Source organism: Carassius carassius, chromosome 32 (genome assembly GCF_963082965.1).
Source record: "Carassius carassius chromosome 32, fCarCar2.1, whole genome shotgun sequence".
Lineage (NCBI taxonomy): Eukaryota > Metazoa > Chordata > Actinopteri > Cypriniformes > Cyprinidae > Carassius > Carassius carassius.
The window spans coordinates 29,018,120-29,037,848 of NC_081786.1; positions in this window are offsets into that span (position 1 = coordinate 29,018,120).

Here is a 19,729-nt window from a genome sequence, read left to right on the forward strand (position 1 = left end):
GTTCAATGTAGAGGGCACAAAAATAACATCTTTTTAGTGTTGAAATTGATCATTAAAGGGATAGTTCACCCCAAAATGAAAATTCTCTCATTAATGACTCACTCTCATGTCGTTCCAAACCTGTAAGACCTCCGTTTATCTTCAGACCACAAATTAAGATATTTTTGATGAAATCAGAAAAAAAAAAAAAAAAAACGTATGTCGTGGCAAAACTTCTTAGATGAAGTATAAGAACAATAACTTTAAAACTGTAAGTTTGACTCACTGCGGGAAAATAGAGTACATTGTATATTTTTTATATCTTATATGTTGAAAGTTTTTTTTTTTTTTTTAAAGGTGCTACATAGTTTAACATATCTTGTTTGTTGCAGTGTCCTAAAGTGTTTTGCGGTCTTGAAGTTTGTAGACAAAAAATAAATAAAAATTAAATAAAAAAAATAATAAAACCTCCAGGTGTGACAGCATCTTATTTTTTCTTTTTTGATGAATTTTCAGCCTTGTGCTCAAACGAGTCTTCAATCCATCATCAGCACCTTATGGTATAGAGTATGTGTATCTGCATCAGCGTCAGATACACAGTCTAAAGCTCACGTCTTATTTGCAGGGAAGGCATCAGGTGTGAATAGCTTCTTAGGAGTTCATAGTTTCATTCCAAAACCTCTTCACGATGACCATTCACGATTAGTGTGAAAACGCCTCAAGCTGGAGACTCTTTGTTTCCCGTAAAAGTTACTCTCCTCCTGATGTGCAGAACACACTGTCTGGTGACCTGTCCTTATAAACGTTGCTTTGATTGTGTCACGGCTGGGAGTCTTAATGAACGAGACAGAAATACACAGCGTTTACAGATGTTCACTAAGACACCTGTTTCATGAACAGGACTGAGTGCTGTTTAGAAGAGGGCGGATGTCTATAACCCTCGGTGAAAACATTAAACAGCATTTAATGACAGTTTTACACTAGCCGGAGGACTCGTGCAGGGCTAGAACAACACACCTATCCTCATCTAGACTGGAAAACAATCAAGTCATTAAAACCCTTCTGAGAGCATCCCTTAAAGGAGTTTAATGATACTGCTCCAATTCAGAGTGGATTTACAGACAATACATTCATAACACAACATGTGTGACACATGTGTTTGCTTCAGTTGAAGTATAATACAATGCACATTTTACTCTTCACTAGCACATTGTATGCAACTCAGAAACAATACGTGAGCATTGCATTTGACTAATTCAGCTGGTCTCATAAACTGAAATAACATGATTTTGGTCAGTATAAATCTGATAGTGTGGCCACAGCCATAATTTAATCTCTTCAAAACATTAGGTACAGTGTTTCCGTTTATGGCACTACTTTTTCCTTTTTCAGAATCTGATTTTAATATAAATGTGTAATGTAGTTTGTGTCATGACTATGATCATCTGGTTTATTTTATTTATTTATTTTATATATTTTATTTATTTGGCTAGTAGAAATTCTGAGTGGCCGGTAACTTTAAAAAATGAATGGCCAAATAACTGGTGAGTGAAAAAGTTCATTTCAAACTCTGAATATGTACAGTGTACAAACACCAGACTTTGACTGAATGAATGAATGGAGTGCATCAAGTGCACTAAAATACTTTCTGAAAATGGTTTATATACATTCTAAATAAACGAACATTTAATAGACATTACACTGCCTTGTGTAAGGTGAGGAACTGCATGGTCAACTGTCTTCGGAAGGTGAGGCACAATCGTTAACATTTGCTCCCATCTGGTGGTGATGATTAACTTAACTAGACAGCCTCTTCTGACAATCCCTTTTATATCATGGTAACTTTACATATTAATAACACCAGTATGAATAAAACACAAGATGTTTCTCATTCATAAATATATTACTTTAAATTTAAGTTCTAATTCAGTTCTCACTGCTATAGCAATTGCATTTCTTACTCATGAGAACTGCTTTGGAGAGCTCTCTGATTAAATTCTTACTAGTACGAATTTGATAAATAATAAGAATTTGATCAAATTTCTATTTGCAAGAATTTCAATTTACCAAATCCGGCTTGCAGTATGGCTTCTGTTCAAAATAAAAGCCATTGGTGGTTCAATATTAACCAGCATTATATTTAAAAACTTATCTCAGAAATAGACCAATTGCATTCTCATTATTGTAACATTAGGATAATGACTCAGATGTGCTTTTTTATTTTAGGATATGGGCCAAACTTTTCGATAAAATCATTCTGGTTCTGAGAAAAAAGACAAAAAGTACATAATATTGTTGTGCAATAATAATAATAATTCTTGTCACTACATTTCCCACAATGCCCCTGCTCACCTGAAAACCTAGTATAAGCTCTGAACGGACTGAAGCTTTTTGTGAAGTCTTGTATGCCATGGTGACATTTCTGAGCGTTGTTCTCTTCGTCTGCATGTTTTACCCTGTCTGCTACTCTGTTTCTCTGATTGTCTGCTGCCTGCCTTTGTTTTCCTGGACTGGTGTTTGTCTGTTTCCTGACTTCTGCCTGGTTCATGCCACCGGTTTATCCTACTATTCCTACAGTTCTTGTTATTCAAATACAAAATGTATTTGTGTTATAGTAGATTACATTTAAGAGGGTAAATTTTACTTCAAACCATCACAATCCTGTGCTGTGACTGAAATTGCTCACTCGTTCACTCATTCACTAATCCCTATATATTGTTTGGCAGGTGAGTTCACTATATCAGGAAGGAGTGAACAAATAATTTTTTTTTTTTAATTGCTAAGAGCATAGAGAATCAATACAATTGCGAGTACAGCTACAGATTATATAGTCAGAAGAATATTATGCAAATGACATAGTGAGGCTTTGGAATTGCTGGATGTACTGAGAGTGTCCAGGTAGGATTTAAGTTCCTTATAGAAAATAAAAAAATAGGGCTTAGCATCCTGAAATTTACATTTATGTATAAACAATTTCACTAGAAAAATAAATAGGTTTATCAGAAAATATTGGTCCTTTACATTTACATTACAAAGAAAAACTCTGTGATGAAAATGTGTGAACAAAGATACAAAAATTCTTCCAGAACAGACAGTATATGTGCATTCCCAGAGGAGATGAGAAATGGATTCGTGTTCAGCACCACAAAAAGAACATAAAGTGTCTTTTTTAAGTAAAGCTTCACAGGATAGAAAAGATGAAGTAATTTGTAAGACACATCCTTAACCTTATTGGTTATTAAGTATTTAGATGACAAAGTCCACACTTTCTTCCATGGAATATCGACAAACTGGCCATTCCAGTACGACACAATGTATGGGAGAGAAACAATCTCATTTTGAAATAGCGGTCTAATTTAGAGTTAGATAAAAAGCAAATATTTCCAATCATTGTTTCAAAAGGATGAGCAACTGATAAGGAAATCTGGGATCCAGCTGAATCTCTGAGAAGAGTTATTGCTCCATATGGGATGGCATACCTCAATTATACATACCTCTGTATCAGCTTTGTGGTTTCATCGACGGTATATAATAATCTTTTTGTAATGCTTTTATGTTCATAATCATTAAATGCTATTAAAATCCTGAGAACAAAAATAAACGCAGATAAACACGTTCATAATTATGTATTTATTATTTTTAGTATCTTGACCCTCGCTCAAGCAGCGTTTTGAGCTCAGATAAGATGGTTGTAGAGCGCCCTCAGGCGACCGTTAAGTTCACATCGGAATGAATACGCTACTAAAATTAGTAGGTGATATCAGATAAAATGAGGAGCGTCTACTTGCATTTCAGACTTGCACTCTATTCATTAACTAACTGCTTGTTTTCTTTAAAACGAAAACTGATACTAGCTTCTCTATTATTTTCGTATTCTATATAGTTGTATTCTTTTTATTTATTATACAATTAACATAAAATGCCTCTAACACTAGCTTGCTCTATTCATTTTCTATTCTATCTGTGTTTTTTTATCATATAATAATAATAATTATAATAATAAAAATAAACTTTCTATTTGCAAATCTCTTTTGTTGATTTTGATTGCTTCCAGTGTCCTCATTTGTAAATAACTTTGGATAAAAGCATTTGCTAAATGACTAAATGTACAAGATTTTTTTTTTATTATTATTATTTTTTTTTATCAGATTGTGAATCACTGTAATGGACTATTTAGGATCTGGAACACCAATTTTCAAAGGGATAAAAAAAAAAAGAAATAAAGGAAAAAAGAAATTGATTGCATGACTGCATTTCAGTCTAAATGAGCAATAAGTTGGATTATAGATGGAATATTAGTTAATTAATATTAGTTAACTAGTTAATTTTAGATTCTTCATGTATACAGTAAATGTATCCTAACTAGCTGTCTGGAAAAAAAAATGTAGGCACACACAAAGGTTCTTTTAAGGACTGATCAGAGAACGGTTCCTTGGGAACCCAAAAAATAAAAAATTCTTTGAACCTTTAACATCATTGTCCTTCTCATTGTGTGAGTGAAGGAAATGCAATGTATTGAGACATTCCTGTTTAATCCAAAAGAAGCAGAAAACACACCTGATATGATAGGGGCTCAAAAGAAGCTGCATTTCAAAGCATTTTTATAATGATTTTTGGTTGCACTTTAGCCAGTGGTAACACTGAAATAATTATATGAAGATCTCAAATACTAAAACACAGATGAATATCAAACAAACATTGAGAGAGATAAGCACAAAACTATGTTATCAGAAATGCTAAATGTCAACTGGCCGTAATCTGCCGACCATATTTTCTTGGAAAGTTGCACCAGGTCAAAATCACACAACAAAACATTGATAAATTGTTTCGTATGTCGCATTTTGTTATTACCCTTAGAAATAATGTGAAATACTGATAAATGAAACAAAATGTTCACAAACATAATAAATGTTATAAACATGCATGTTAGCTTTCCTCACTAAAACAGGAATGAAAAATATACAAAACAAATATTATAAAAGATTTAAATTACGGTGCCATTTGTTATAAAGCACATGTACTATAAATGCCAAGCCTAAAGTAATAGATTTAAAGTGATACTGAAACTACACGTGAGTGGGAAATGTACAAATAAACAGGGGCTCACATACTTTTATCAACTGAAATGCTGTACACGTTTTACACACTTGATGTAAAAAAAAAAAAGGAGACATATTTTAGGAAAATAAGTTAGATCTATAACTGGTTAAGAAGCTTAATCTCTTTCTCAAATACTGACCACTGTATCACATGGATCATTCCCTGCTCTACAGAATAAAGATCTTTCAGTATGAGAACATCAGTTGGAATATGACTTCTTCCATATGGGTGCGATCTTTAAAAAACAGAGGGAAGACCAAGTGGCAAGCCTTGACAGGCAGCATGAACCCATACTGCTGTATTCTAAGAAGAGTTTGGGTTGTTTAGTACTACAGTCTTTTTGATCTGTCCCAGGAGAAAAACAAAAGTGCACTTCCATAATGTACTTAAGGTGCTCTATTTTCACACAGTAATTTTGTACTTCATACTACTAAAAATTATTCTTTAGTACTTTTTAAGATAATCTTACTGTAGGTACATCTACTAAGTGTACTTGTTTTGGTACACCATGCATATGAACTAAATGTGGTTTTAACATACTTTCTCAGTATTAAAAAAGTTATTTAGTTACCACTTGTAGTACACTTGAACCCATCCTTCATGCACTAGTGGGTTCAAGTGTACTACAAGTAGCATCTACAGTATATACATTTTTATATTTCACATTTTATATTTTAATTCATTTTCATGGTGACCCAAAATAGCACAGTTGGGCACACTTGTTCGTAAAAGATTGTTTTAAGAAGTTCTAAAGAACAATTTTTAGTATACTAAGAAGAACAAAATTAGTATGTGAAAATAGAGCACTTTAAGTACATTATTTTCCTGGAGTAAGATCCATGGCTAAATTCAAGCACAGAAACTGCCAGTGCAGCCCAAAGTGATTGTAGATCGATCAGTGGATTGAGCCTCTGTCAGAGCCAGACTCCCAACACAAGAGGGCACTAGTTTTACTGCTGTGCACTACTTTTGCACTTATTCTGTCATGCTCCCATCCACCATATGCCATACAAGTAAAGTGATCTACTTTACTGTAATGCACACAACATGAAAGCACAAAGGTTTTTTAGGAAGCAAGTGTAGACAAGAAAAGTCCATTTTCACAAAAGTGCTTAACTGGTCATGCAATGTGGGAATTGGCCTTCAAATGGAATTGGCCATCAATATGTGTTTTGTAATGTCATCCGTAAGATCTAGTTTCTGTCTGTACATCGATCCATGTAGCCATTTGACTCTCAATATCCAGAAGCCAGAGACATGAAGTTTATGAATTACTTCCACACCAATTTCTTATAATGCCCAAATGATAAATCTTAGTTGAGGTAACATACTGTATGAAACACATGGAGTAAATGGTTAAATATGAATTGACATAATTTGCTGTAAAAACATTAATACATTTTAGTTGAATGGACTATAAAACAATTTCTGTAAAGGTTGAGACAACTAAGAGAATAATAACACTTTGAAGAAAGAAACTGACTGAACGTAAAATCTCCGTAGAACTAGTTACTAAATAATAAGTTGAAACAGCTTGACATTTTAACAGTGTAGCCTACTGTGCTTTGGCTTTCTTAGGTGGGGTTTAAAAGACAATAAAAATACATTATTACTATAGATAAATGCATTGTTATTCAGACAGAAACCTGGCTAAAACCTGATGATTACATTATTTTAAATGAGACCACCCCACAAGATTACTGTTATAAACACGAGCCGCGTCTAAAAGGCAAAGGGGGAGGTGTTGCTTCAATTTATAACAACGGTTTCAGGATTTCTCAGAGGGCAGGCTTCAAGTATAACTTGTTTGAAGTAATGATGCTTCATATAACATTATCCAGAGAAACAAATGTTAATGATAAATCCCCTGTGATGTTTGTACTGGCTACTGTATACAGGCCACCAGGGCACCATACAGACTTTATTAAAGAGTTTGGTGATTTTATATTTTGAATGAATTGGTTAAATCAATTATTCAAATGATTCACTCATGAAGACACATAGCTTTTCCACCATCGGGCTGAACAGTTCTAAGAACAGTAAGGAACGGATCCACTTACATTTACACTTGAGCTTGGTTACCATCAGAGTTCAATGAAATGTGCAACCATGGTTCATCAACAGGAAAGTGTACCAGATCGGATCAACACCCAGTATGTTTACATTTGTCTACAACAAGTAGCTGTTTAAAATCTGAACTAACAATTCCCGGACTGGTGAAAGATTTACTCCTTTTTAAGGAATCTGTTAAACATGTTAACAAGACAATCTAAATCGGTTCATGATAATTCAGTATAAACCATTTAGACAGTTCATATACACACTGAATCACTTGGAGCAAAACTATAATAAGATACTCACGAAGTCCCTTTCAAGGAAAGTCTGTTCACTCAAACAACACCACTGAGGCCTCAAAAACTGCTCTCTGAACTCACAATTAAATGACATATTTCAAATCAGCAACAAATCTGAAATGAACTGTCCCATGAATGTTGCTTCTTATGCTTAAATAGTGTTTAAAAAGTGTATTTTTTCAGGCTAGACCACCCAAAAGGGCATATGCGTTATATTGCGCTTATGACTGTGAATGCGCATTGGCTGGTCTAGCCTCTGGTTTCTACCGGAGCTTCTAATGGCCGTTAAAGTGATGCAATTACTTTACCAATCAGCAGTTGGCGCTCTCATTTAGAAGGCGGAGTTATTCTGCCGTATTGCCTGTTTCAGTTTCTCCCATTCATAAATATAGGAGTGAACCATCTTTATATTTCTATAGTCTGAGATATATACTTACATATATATATATATATATTCGATCTATTGAGCAGTAGCATGAAATGCTTCCTATAATTTTCCAGTAATGAAGACATCTTTAAGCGTTACATCCTGATGTGACATTTGAACCGAGGCGTCGGAGCTTGATAAATGAGCGTGCCATAAAATCTCGATTTGAGGCTTGTGCTGTTAACATAGAAATCACATGCCATATGATAAATTACCATGGCCATCGTGAAACTGACCAATTACCATTGTGCACATGTACCTGTGATGCCCCTGGACTGTGTTTATCCCCCATGTGCTTGCCCTGACCTATTTCTCCCTCATGTTAATTGTGTTTATTGTTATCAGGTGTGTCTCGTTTCCACCCTTGTTTATAGTTGTCTGCCCAATGTTTCGCTGTCCAGTACTGAACATCAACCCCCTGTGTGTATATAAAGCAGCTTAGCAAACCTTTTTATGTTGCTTGTAGTATATAGTACACCAATACACATTTTGGATTTCTCCCTTAACTCATGTAGAGTAACCTTATAGTTACTTAACTGGGTCTTGTCTATTTATAACAAGTCCTGACATATTATGATAAAGCTGTATAATAAAAATGAAAGCGTGTGGAACACTAGTTTAGCATCAAAATATGTATATTAGATTCAGCAATTACCACCCAAATCTCAATTTCACCAAAAATCCTACCTAAACTCAGGTCCTGCTGAGCTAGAGTGACAAACTAGGGGAGAACAAACTATGGCCACAAATTATTTCTACATGACTATGTTTTATTGGTTCATTCTCTCATTTTAGTTAGGTTGTGGACAAGTTTAATTCATTTGTTCCCTCATTTTAGGTAAATGGTGTCATTGTTTTACTAATGTGTTCCCTTGTTTTAGGTCTAGGAAAGAAAACGCTTCAGTCCCACTTCATCTCAGGTGGATTTAACAACTATACTTACATAAAAAACACAATGTACAATGCACTTATTTTCATACTGTATTGCAAAACACTTCTGCTGCTATTGCGATGGGATATGGGTGATAAAGTGTAAGGGATAGGTCAATAGTGTACTGTAGTTATAAATGTAATGGCTTTTTAATTACAAATATAATTATATTTAATTACAGATGTAATTACATGCAGGTATTTATTCTTTTTTATTTATAAGTACAATGTAAAAACATATATCTACAGAATAAGTGCATTGTATCAAATGATTAATTTAAATGTAAGGACATAATAGTTAAGGCCACTTATACAGTGGAACCAACACTTCTAATAAAATCATCCAGTACGTTTTAAATGATTTCATTCTCTGTGGCATTATCGTGTCTTGGACTCCACTATTCTGTTAGAGTTAAGTTTAAGAAATGTCAGTGTTATTTTGTGTGGCAAACAGGTCTTTTGTTAGTCACTGTATGAAACACAGCTCACATTTTCTGTTGGTCACAACAGCGAACTCACACGATCCACTGTGCTTTAACACAATGTGCTTATGATTGGCAAGTTAATAAATGTCATTATCAGTTTGCTAAACGGTTTTCCATGAGCAACTTTAACAACATTTGAACACTTTTGTTTAGTATTTAACTACAAGTGGACAAAGAAAATACATGCTTATATAAATAAGTCATAAAAAGGAATTCTTAATTTGCATTAAAAATATTCTGGTTTTTCGCTAAAAAAAATAATAAAATAAAATAAAATCAAATAACATACAGGGCCGATACAATAAAATGTTTAGACTGCCTTTAGATTAAACTGAGATCCAATTACAATGCGTCCCTTACTAATGGAAGCAGGACATGCAGATTAAATAACATTTCGGTGACAAACGCAATTATACTTGTTGTTTCATGTTTGGATACAGGTTGCAAGTTAATGCCAAGTGGTTAACATGACCTGTCTGTTTAAAACAAGCAACACAGAGACAACCAGAGAGATATGAACTGCCTCAGACTATAAAATTAGCACCCTTAGAAAGATGCTCAACTAATCATATTTGAGGACAAGAACTGTTGTATAAACTAAGTTAATGTTTTCACTCATTGGGATGCATGATTCTGGCTTAGGCCCAGCATTGCCAAAGTCCCAGGCTGACCAATAAAATGTAAAAACACCACAGGAATAGATTAGTGTGATATACTACACCACAGTCAGATGGTACACCCATAGAGACACTGGAGCACAAACAGATTAGGATAATAAGTCCAAAGCCAAGAAAGGCCTTTCAAGAGAGAGCGTATAAGATTGCAGCCTGCTATCAGGTTGGCTCTGGTTCGCCCTGGATGACATTGTGAAAGGTGTCCATCTGTAGACCAAGTTACATGCTCATTTATATTTACTGTAAGCTAAATTCTTTAACCTTATTTTTTGAAAGCAAATACAACAAAAAAATAAATACAAATGTTGCCCCCCAAAATGTAGAAACTGTCATATACATCTATTGCATTACAATATATGTCACCCAAAGATTTCCCATTTCTGGCAAACAAGATCTATCAGTTTTAAGATAATTCTTGCTACAGAGCCTCTAAAACCTCTATGTTTTGTTCAGTTTATTCAAAGAACCATGCATATTTCAATGTATAACGTGTTTAGGTTGTGCAAATGTGTACATAAAAAAATAATAAAAAAATAAAAAATCATGTGAGGCAAAAAGATGTGTGTTTGTAAGAAACAAATCCATCATTTATGTGTTTTTGACTTAAAACTGTGGGATCTGGCTGAAATACAAGTCCTCTATTCATAATGTTGCTTCCTCCAGTCTGGTCTGAATCAGGAGAGAAATCTGCATAGATCAAGCACCGTTTACAAGCCCAAACAGCTCTAAACAAATATAGTCGTGGCCAAAAGTTTTAGGAATTACATAAATATTAGTTTTCAAAAAGTTTGCTGCTAAACTGCTTTTAGATCTTTGTTTCAGTTGTTTCTGTGATGTACTGAAATATAATTACAAGCACTTCATACGTTTCAAAGGCTTTTATCGACAATTACATGACATTTATGCAAAGAGTCAGTATTTGCAGTGTTGGCCCTTCTTTTTCAGGACCTCTGCAATTCGACTGGACATCATCTCAATCAACTTCTGGGCCAAATCCTGACTGATAGATACCTATTCTGTCATAATCACTTCTTGGAGTTTGTCAGAATTAGTGGGTTTTTGTTTGTCCACCCGCTTCTTGAGGATTGACCAAGTTCTCAATGGGATTAAGATCTGGGGAGTTTCGAGGCCATGGACCCAAAATTTCAACATTCTGGTCCCCGAGCCACTTAGTTATCACTTTTGCCTTATAGCAAGGTGCTCCATCGTGCTGGAAAATGCATTGTTCTTCACCAAACTGTTGTTGGATTGTTGGAAGAATTTGCTGTTGGAGGGTGTTTTGGTACCATTCTTTATTCATGGCTGTGTTTTTGGGCAGAATTGTGAGTGAGCCCACTCCCTTGGATGAGAAGCAACCCCACACATGAATGGTGTCAGGATGCTTTACTGTTGGCATGACACAGGACTGATGGTAGCACTCACCTTTTCTTCTCCGGACAAGCCTTTTTCGAGATGCCCCAAACAATCGGAAAGGGTCTTCATCGGAGAATATGACTTTGCCCCAGTCCTCAGCAGTCCATTCACTATACTTTCTGCAGAAGATCAATCTGTCCCTGATGTTTTTTTTGGAGAGAAGTGGCTTCTTTGCTGCCCTTCTTGACACCAGGCCATCTTCCAAAAGTCTTCGCCTCACTGTGCGTGCAGATGCACTCACACCTGCCTGCTGCCATTCCTGAGCAAGCTCTTCACTGTTGGCACTCCGATCCCGCAGCTGAATCCTCTTTAGGAGACGATCCTGGCGCTTGCTGGACTTTCTTGGACGCCCTGAAGCCTTCTTTACAAGAATTGAACCTCTTTCCTTGAAGTTCTTGATGATCCTATAAATTGTTGATTTAGGTGCAATCCTAGTAGCCACAATATCCTTGCCTGTGAAGCCATTTTTATGCAATGCAATGATGGCTGCACGCGTTCCTTTGCAGGTCACCATGGTTAACAATGGAAGAACAATGATTTCAAGCATCACCCTCCTTTTAACATGTCAAGTCTGCCATTCTAACCCAATCAGCCTGACATAATGATCTCCAGCCTTGTGCTCGTCAACATTCTCATTCTCACATTCTCATTCTCAGTTAACAAGACAATTACTGAAATGATCTCAGCAGGTCCTTTAATGACATTAATGAAATGCAGTGGAAAGGTTTTTTTGGGATTAAGTTAATTTTCATGGCAAAGAAGGACTATGCAATTCATCTGATCACTCTTCATAACATTTTGGAGTATATGCAAATTGCTATTATAAAAACCTAAGCAGCAACTTTTCCAATTTCCAATATTTATGTAATTCTCATGTAGCAGAAATGACTCGAACCAGACAAATTAAAGAGTCGATCAGGGCTGTGGCTGAAACACGAGCCGAATTCCTCAGGGAGTCATAAAACATTCTGTGCCACAAGTCCCAAGCACGATAACCAACCAACTCTTCCACAGAACAGCTTTCAACATTAACACCACTAGAACAATTATTGACAAGAGATTGTCAAATTTGGCGAAATTAATGGAAATGCAACGCTGGACATCACATGTAAACCCATGAGAGTTATACACCATATCCTTAAGCACTTCCCCCACCCAGCAGAACCCGACTGAAATTCCTAAGTGGGGGGGGGGGGGGCCTTTGAACCTCTGGTCTCCACAGAAATCTTTGTCAAGAGAATGACAAAGAAACAGTCTTTTGTACATATATATGGACCAAAATGAACTCCAAAATGACTTCTAAATGAATATCAGTCCATCGCTTCACTCCATATTCATTTATGTGTAACCCACACATTTGACTATCATGTTATAATCACTTATTGTGTATGTCTTTTAATAACTATGGGGTAGCTTAAGGATACATATTCATGTCTAGTATCTATGTAATCGAATCTGCTTGCTTGAAATAGTCCTGACAATCAGTTATTTGTCAAATGTATCATATTCTTGTTATAGGAATCATGTCCAAAATTATACCCTGCAAGAGCGGGAAAATTCGGACCACATGCTTGATAAGATAACATGATTTATGATACCCCCGAGCAAGACAATATCTGATTGGTCAAGACAACATTTAAGTTGTGGCCAACAGGCCAGTTTAAATACTTAGGACACCATAAAATCTTGCTTTTAGCTTCTAGCTTTGCTCTGCTATTAGTCATGTATGCTTTTAGTTGTTAGCTTTGCTTCTGCTACTAGTCATGCCAGCTTTTTAGTTGTTAGCTTTGCTTCTGCTACTAGTCATGCCTGCTTTTAGCTTTGCTTCTTAGCTTTAGCTTTTAGCCATGCTGTTTGTCATCACTGTTCTATGAGCGTGGTTCCAGCGTGCTTCAGCCTGCATGCCTGCTGCTACTTAGCCACGATGAGAAGAAAAACACCACTTAGTCTCGTCAAGCTTTACTTCTTTTCTTTTCTGTTTGAGAGTTTCATGTTCTGAGTTAAGTTTTGTAACGCCGTCTGACCTCGACTGCCCGTTCAACTTCAACCAGCGCAAACAACTCTGCATCTTCAGCCAACGCCCCACCACGGGCTTCCCAAGACGTCACTTCAATGACTACTGAACTTCCAGCCAATCAACGACATCGGGATACCCCTTTCAATGACAACAAAGGGGACTCCCTTTTCACAGGAGACGCAAGTAACTTTACCTCCAGACTGTGACCTTTACTGGTGTATCTAATATAATTTTAACCTCATTGAGGAACTCAATGCGAGGGTGAATTAAGTGATGCAATTTAACGTATTGCTGTAAACTTGGGATTCCACATTTACAATCTCTTAAACTCATCTTTCCCTAACTTTCGATCTTCCTGCAACTTGTGTGAATGTGTGAGTGCGTGCGTTTATATGTTAGATTCGTTTATATGTCATTTTGTTAATTTTGTCACAGTGTCTGGGTTGTGTTCCCTGGGTTTCCACTAGGTGTCCTCCTTTCCCACGGTGTCTGTCACCTTATCACTTCCTGTTCCCTTATTTGGTCACCTTCCTCCTTGTTTGAGTTAATTGATTGTTCCCCAACTGTCTCCAGTTCCCTCATCATCCTTCTGTGTATTTATACCCGGTCTGTCTGAGTCTGTGTCACGGAGTCCTTGTCTAATGTTTGATAATATCCGTTGTCTTGCCATTTCCGTGTATTCTGTTCTTTTTCATGTTGTTTGGATACTCTGGTTTTGACCCTGCCTGGACTGTTTACCCTTTTGGATTTGCCCTCAATAAAACATCATACCTGCACTTGGATCTCTCCTTGTTTCCTGTATCATCGAACGTGACAGAAGGACTCCGTCACACAGAAGATCCAGCGGTATGTCGATGAATGTTTTCTCCCCAGCCACCGAGCGGGAGGGAAGCAATCGGTTTGAGGGATCCCGCCTGGTCGTGTTTCGCGGGACCAGGGGAGGTCGCCGAGGAGATGATGGGAGAGAGGAAGCTCAGCATCGCTCTCCACCATGGCCCCCCTTCGACTCGGGGCTCATGTGGGAGGGACTAGAGCCGCCGTCTCACCATGGCAGATGGAGAAAGCCAGCGCCACTGCCCATGATGGCCGCAGGTCCAGCGCCACAGCACAAGATGGCCGCCAACCCAGCGCCGCTGCGGTGCATGGCCACCAACCCCGCACCACGAGGCAAGATGGAAGCCAGCCTCACACCACAGTACAGGATGGCCGCCAGCTCAGCGCCACGAGGCAACATGGCCACCAACCCAGTACCACGAAGCAAGACGGCCGCCAGGCCAGCGCCACAGCACAAGATGGCCATCAACCCAGCGCCACGAGGCAATATGGACGCCAGCACAATGCCACAGCACAAAGTGGTCACCAGTCCAGTGCCACGGTGCAAGATGGCTGCCAGCTCAGCGCCAACGCCCAAGATGGCCGCTGACACATTTCTCGATTACTTCGATATGCTGTCAAAGATCCTAGAGATTCCCAAAACCGTTCACTTCATGGCTGCTGAGCCAGCGCCACAGCCCAAGATGGCCGCCAGCCCAGCGCCGCAGCACCGGGTGGTCGCCAGCCCAGCACCACAGCGCAAGATGGCCGCTAACCCAGTGCCAATGCCCAAGATGGCCACCGGTCCAGCACCACAACCCAAGAGGGCTCCCTGTCCAGAGTCATGGCCCAAGATGACTGATTGCCCAGCGCCGCTGCACAGGATGACAGTCACAGCTGACCCTCTGGAGTCGACTCAGGTTCCAGTTGACCCTCCAGAGTCGAGTCAGGTTCCAGTTGACCCTCCAGAGTCAAGTCAAGTTCCAGTGAACTCTCCAGAAACGAGTCAGGTTCCAGTTGACCCTCCAGAGTCGAGTCAGGTTCCAGTTGACCCTCCAGAGTCGAGTCAGGTTCCAGTTGACCCTCCAGAGTCGAGTCAGGTTCCAGTTGACCCCCCAGAGTCGAGTCACATTACAGTTGACCCTCCAGAGTCGAGTCAGGTTACAGTGAACTCAGAGTCAGGGCTTGTCACCAATGATCCTCCAGAGTAAGGGCTATTCACCGCTGACCCTCCAGAGCCAGGGCTAGTCACCGCTGACCCTCCAGAGCCAGGGCTAGTCACCGCTGACCCTCCAGAGCCAGGGCTAGTCACCGCTGACCTTCCAGAGTCAGGGCTAGTCACCGCTGACCTTCCAGAGTCAGGGCTAGTCACCGCTGACCTTCCAGAGTCAGGGCTAGTCACCGATGACCTTCCAGAGTCAGGGCTAGTCATCGATGATCCTCCAGAGTCAGGGCTAGTCACCGCTGACCCTCCAGAGTCAGGGCTAGTCACCGCTGACCCTCCAGAGTCAGGGCTAGTCACCGCTGACCTTCCAGAGTCAGGGCTAGTCACCGCTGACCTTCCAGAGCCAGGGCTAGTCACCGCTGTCCATCCAGAGTCAGGGCTAGTCACCGCTGACCTTCCAGAGTCAGGGCTAGTCACCGTTGACCTTCCAGAGCCAGGGCTAGTCACTGATGACCTTCCAGAGTCAGCGCAAGTCACCGCTGACCTTCCAGCGTCAGGGCTAGTCACCGCTGACCTTCCAGAGTCAGGGCTCGTCACTGATGACCTTCCAGAGCCAGGGCTAGGTAGCATGGACTTTCCAGAGACAAGGCTGGTCACCGTTGACCTTTCAGAGTCAAATCAAGTCACTGGTGATCTTCAAGGACTGTGTCAAGTCACGGGTGACCTTCAAGGACTGAGTGAAGTCACTGGTGATTTTCAAGGACAGAGTCAAATCATGGGTGATCTTCTAGGACTGTGTCAAGTCACTGGTGATCTTCAAGGACTGAGTCAAGTCACTGGTGATTTTCAAGGACAGAGTCAAGTCACGGGTGATCTTCTAGGACTGAGTCAAGTCACTGGAGATCTTAATGTACAAGTGCAAGGCACAGATGGTCTTCATGAACAAATGCCAGTCACTAATGATCTTCGCGAGCAGAGTCAGGCCAGCACCGATCTTCTGGAGTCCAGTAAAGACACCCGGGGATTACCAGAGTTTCGTCGTCCCGTTGGTCCGGCCGCACTGAGGTCTGCTCCGCCTTGGGGGGCTCTCGTCCGGACCACATGGCTGTGGTGATCTTCTGCTCCTCCCTGGGGGACTTCCGCTCTGACCGCACTGTTGTGGTGGTCTTCTGCTCCGCCCTGGGGGGCTTCCGCCCTGACTACACGGTTGTGGTGGTCTTCTGCCCCGCCCTGGAGGACTCTGACCTCGACCACAAGGACGTGGTGGTCTTCTGCTCCGCCCTGGGGAGCTTCATGTTGGTTTTTGTTTTTTGTTTTTGGTGTTCACTCCTGTCCCTGTTCCTCTCTGTCAGTCTGGCCCTCCGCCCCTCCCCCTGAACCTCCTCCCTCCTGGTCCCCCTGTTTTGTGTTTACATTCTGGTGCCTGTTCCCCATGTTTTTCTTTTCTGGCCCTCTGTCCCTCCCCCTGAGCCTCCACCTGTCCGCCTCCCTCCTGGTCTCTGTTTTGTGTCTGTCGTGGAGCGTCTGGGAGCCGCTCCGTAGAGGGGGGGGTACTGTCACAGTGTCTGGGTTGTGTTCCCTGGGTTTCCACTAGGTGTCCTCCTTTCCCACGGTGTCTGTCACCTTATCACTTCCTGTTCCCTTATTTGGTCACCTTCCTCCGATTGTTTGAGTTAATTGATTGTTCCCCACCTGTCTCCAGTTCCCTCATCATCCTTCTGTGTATTTATACCCGGTCTGTCTGAGTCTGTGTCACGGAGTCCTTGTCTAATGTTTGATAATATCCGTAGTCTTGCCATTTCCGTGTATTCTGTTCTGTTTCATGTTGTTTGGATACTCTGGTTTCGACCCTGCCTGGACTGTTTACCCTTTTGGATTTGCCCTCAATAAAACATCATACCTGCACTTGGATCTCTCCTTGTTTCCTGTATCACCGAACGTGACAGATTTATCTAATGAAGCCTTATTCATATTGAAAAGAGAAGTATCTTGTGTTTTGTGCTTACAAGTTAATGTCTTAAACTGCCGATCTTGTTACTGTGCTAATTGATAGTGTTTTCACTATACTTTGGATATTAATATCCGGCGCAGATTTTATGTTAAACGGCTCGTTCAGTGAATCGCAGGGCGTCTCAGTGATCAGCCGTGAAACAGTGATTCTGTTCAAATTCCCTTTAAAATCTTAAATGATTCCCTTTGAGCTAATTTGACCTGTTTCCCTTACATTTATGGTGGAGAATGAGGGCAGTTTAATCTAAATTGTAAGCATAAACCAAGTTATTTAATCTTTTATTTTGCTGCGGATGAAAGATGAGAAGCTAGCGAGACGTGTGTGTGTGTGTGTGTGACCCGTGACGTAAGCAGCGCACGCCCGCTTCAATGAATGAAAGCAGCTAGAGGAGACTGCAACTCAAGTCTGCCTCTCCATTGTTAACAGCAGTAAGTGAACTTAAAAGTAAACATCTGAGATCGTACAATAAGGTAGAAATTGAGCGTGTTCCTCATTTGTGTAATGCCTTGTTTATAGCTGATTTGATGTCACTGCGTGTTCCAGTGCCTCTCAAAAGCTATACTATCAGTCACCGTTCGCTGAACGGAGCTAAACTGCTGTGATTCAAAGGGAAATAAATCGGTGAATAAAGAATAGTTTTGAGCGTGTTCCTCAATCTATTTATCAAAGTCTCAGTATTCACAGTTTAATTGCCAGTGCGTGTTCCACTGCCGAATCAAATTTGATATTTGACTCCCCTAAGTTAAACATTAGAGAATAATGTTTGCCCGTTTGTGTCCGTTCACAAAGTGAATGCAATCTCGCGGAACACTGCGTGTGTCCGATAGTAATTTGAATGGGAGTGTTTTAAAAGCTTGATCAAGTAAATTTTTAACTGTGTACCAACAGCGAAGGAAACCTTTTGTGTTTGTGTCCAGAGAAACGGGCATGGAGATTCAGATCGCTATCACTGTGTTCCCTTAACTACAGCAGGAAGCTGCTATTTGAATTAAGATAAATTTAACTCTTTACGAACTGAGAGTTTAAGTGCCACATCGCAAAACCAACTAAAAGCGGTGTTGTTATTTGTACAGTGTTGAAATGAGCCGACATTTCATGTAACATGCTTAACTGTACTTGCAACTATGCAACGATTAATTTGCTAGTCCACTAGAATTTGATTTGGTTGCCACAGTTACAGCCGTGAGACGGAAGCCTTAACATACTTCCGGAGCAACTATGCACTGCAAACGCGCAGCGCATCGACACTAGTGTAAACAAACTCCACGGTGTTGCTAAGCTAAGGAAACCGTTGTATTTACATTGAAGTCTATGCTAAAGCCACTAGCCTCAAAGGTTAGCCGTTAGCATTAAATCCAGTGGTTGAATAGTGTGTGTTTGGGCAACGCTGACATGATTTAACCCTTTAAACATCTTAACTAACACCTGCTGGTCTCTTTCTCTCTCTTATTGCTCTCTTTTCACACTATACCACTTATTTTCATTTTACTAGAAAGGGAAATACCGGCTCACAATTATTAATTGTCAAATTGAAATTTAATTGAAACATTAAATTTATTTTGAATCATTCAAAATTTCCCTCTCAGATCATTTCATATGATCCTTTATTTCTAGTATTCTCTTTTGGGCCTAATTATTTTAGGAATGAATAAGCCTTAAACTTTGAAAGTTTAAGTAAACTTATTCTACCTAATTTATTTATTACCCATCTGAATATATGCTATTCAGACCTTTACTTATTTGATTGCGTTTAACCCCTCTTCCTGTTTTGGTTATACACGTAACCACTATTGTTTTACTTATTTATTTTCTGTATTTAATTTCATTTTTGCATATTTTGCCCATATATTAATTTTTTTATTTTACTTTTTCTTACCATTTCTTTACTTAGTGTATCCTAGCTTGGGAACGACACACCTGAGCCCTAAAAGGAGACATTGTTATCCTTCACTACGAGTTCAAATAAATTATAAAGACAACTCTCTTTCACTTAAAGTTTATTTTGTTTGATTAGTTGTGCAGCAACTAACACAACACTCTCCTTGTAGTTGAGATAACCACTACTGAGACTTACCGTCTCCGTCCTCTCTCTCCTTTCCTTTCCTCTTCACTTTTAACATTTGTAGGGACATGTAAGAACCATAAATCAATTCTAAGTGAATTAAATACACAATCGTGTCAAAGACGACGAATCATCCTTTTGGATTTGATTGTAATCATCCTCTCCTTTGTTCTTCCTAACCTCCCTACATTTGGAAGCGCAATCCAAGTTTTAGCATCTCATCCAACGTTGAGATCAATTTAATAGTGATACGTGTTGAACAACTGTCGCCTTCGCAGCCTCCCTGTTGAGTGGTCCAA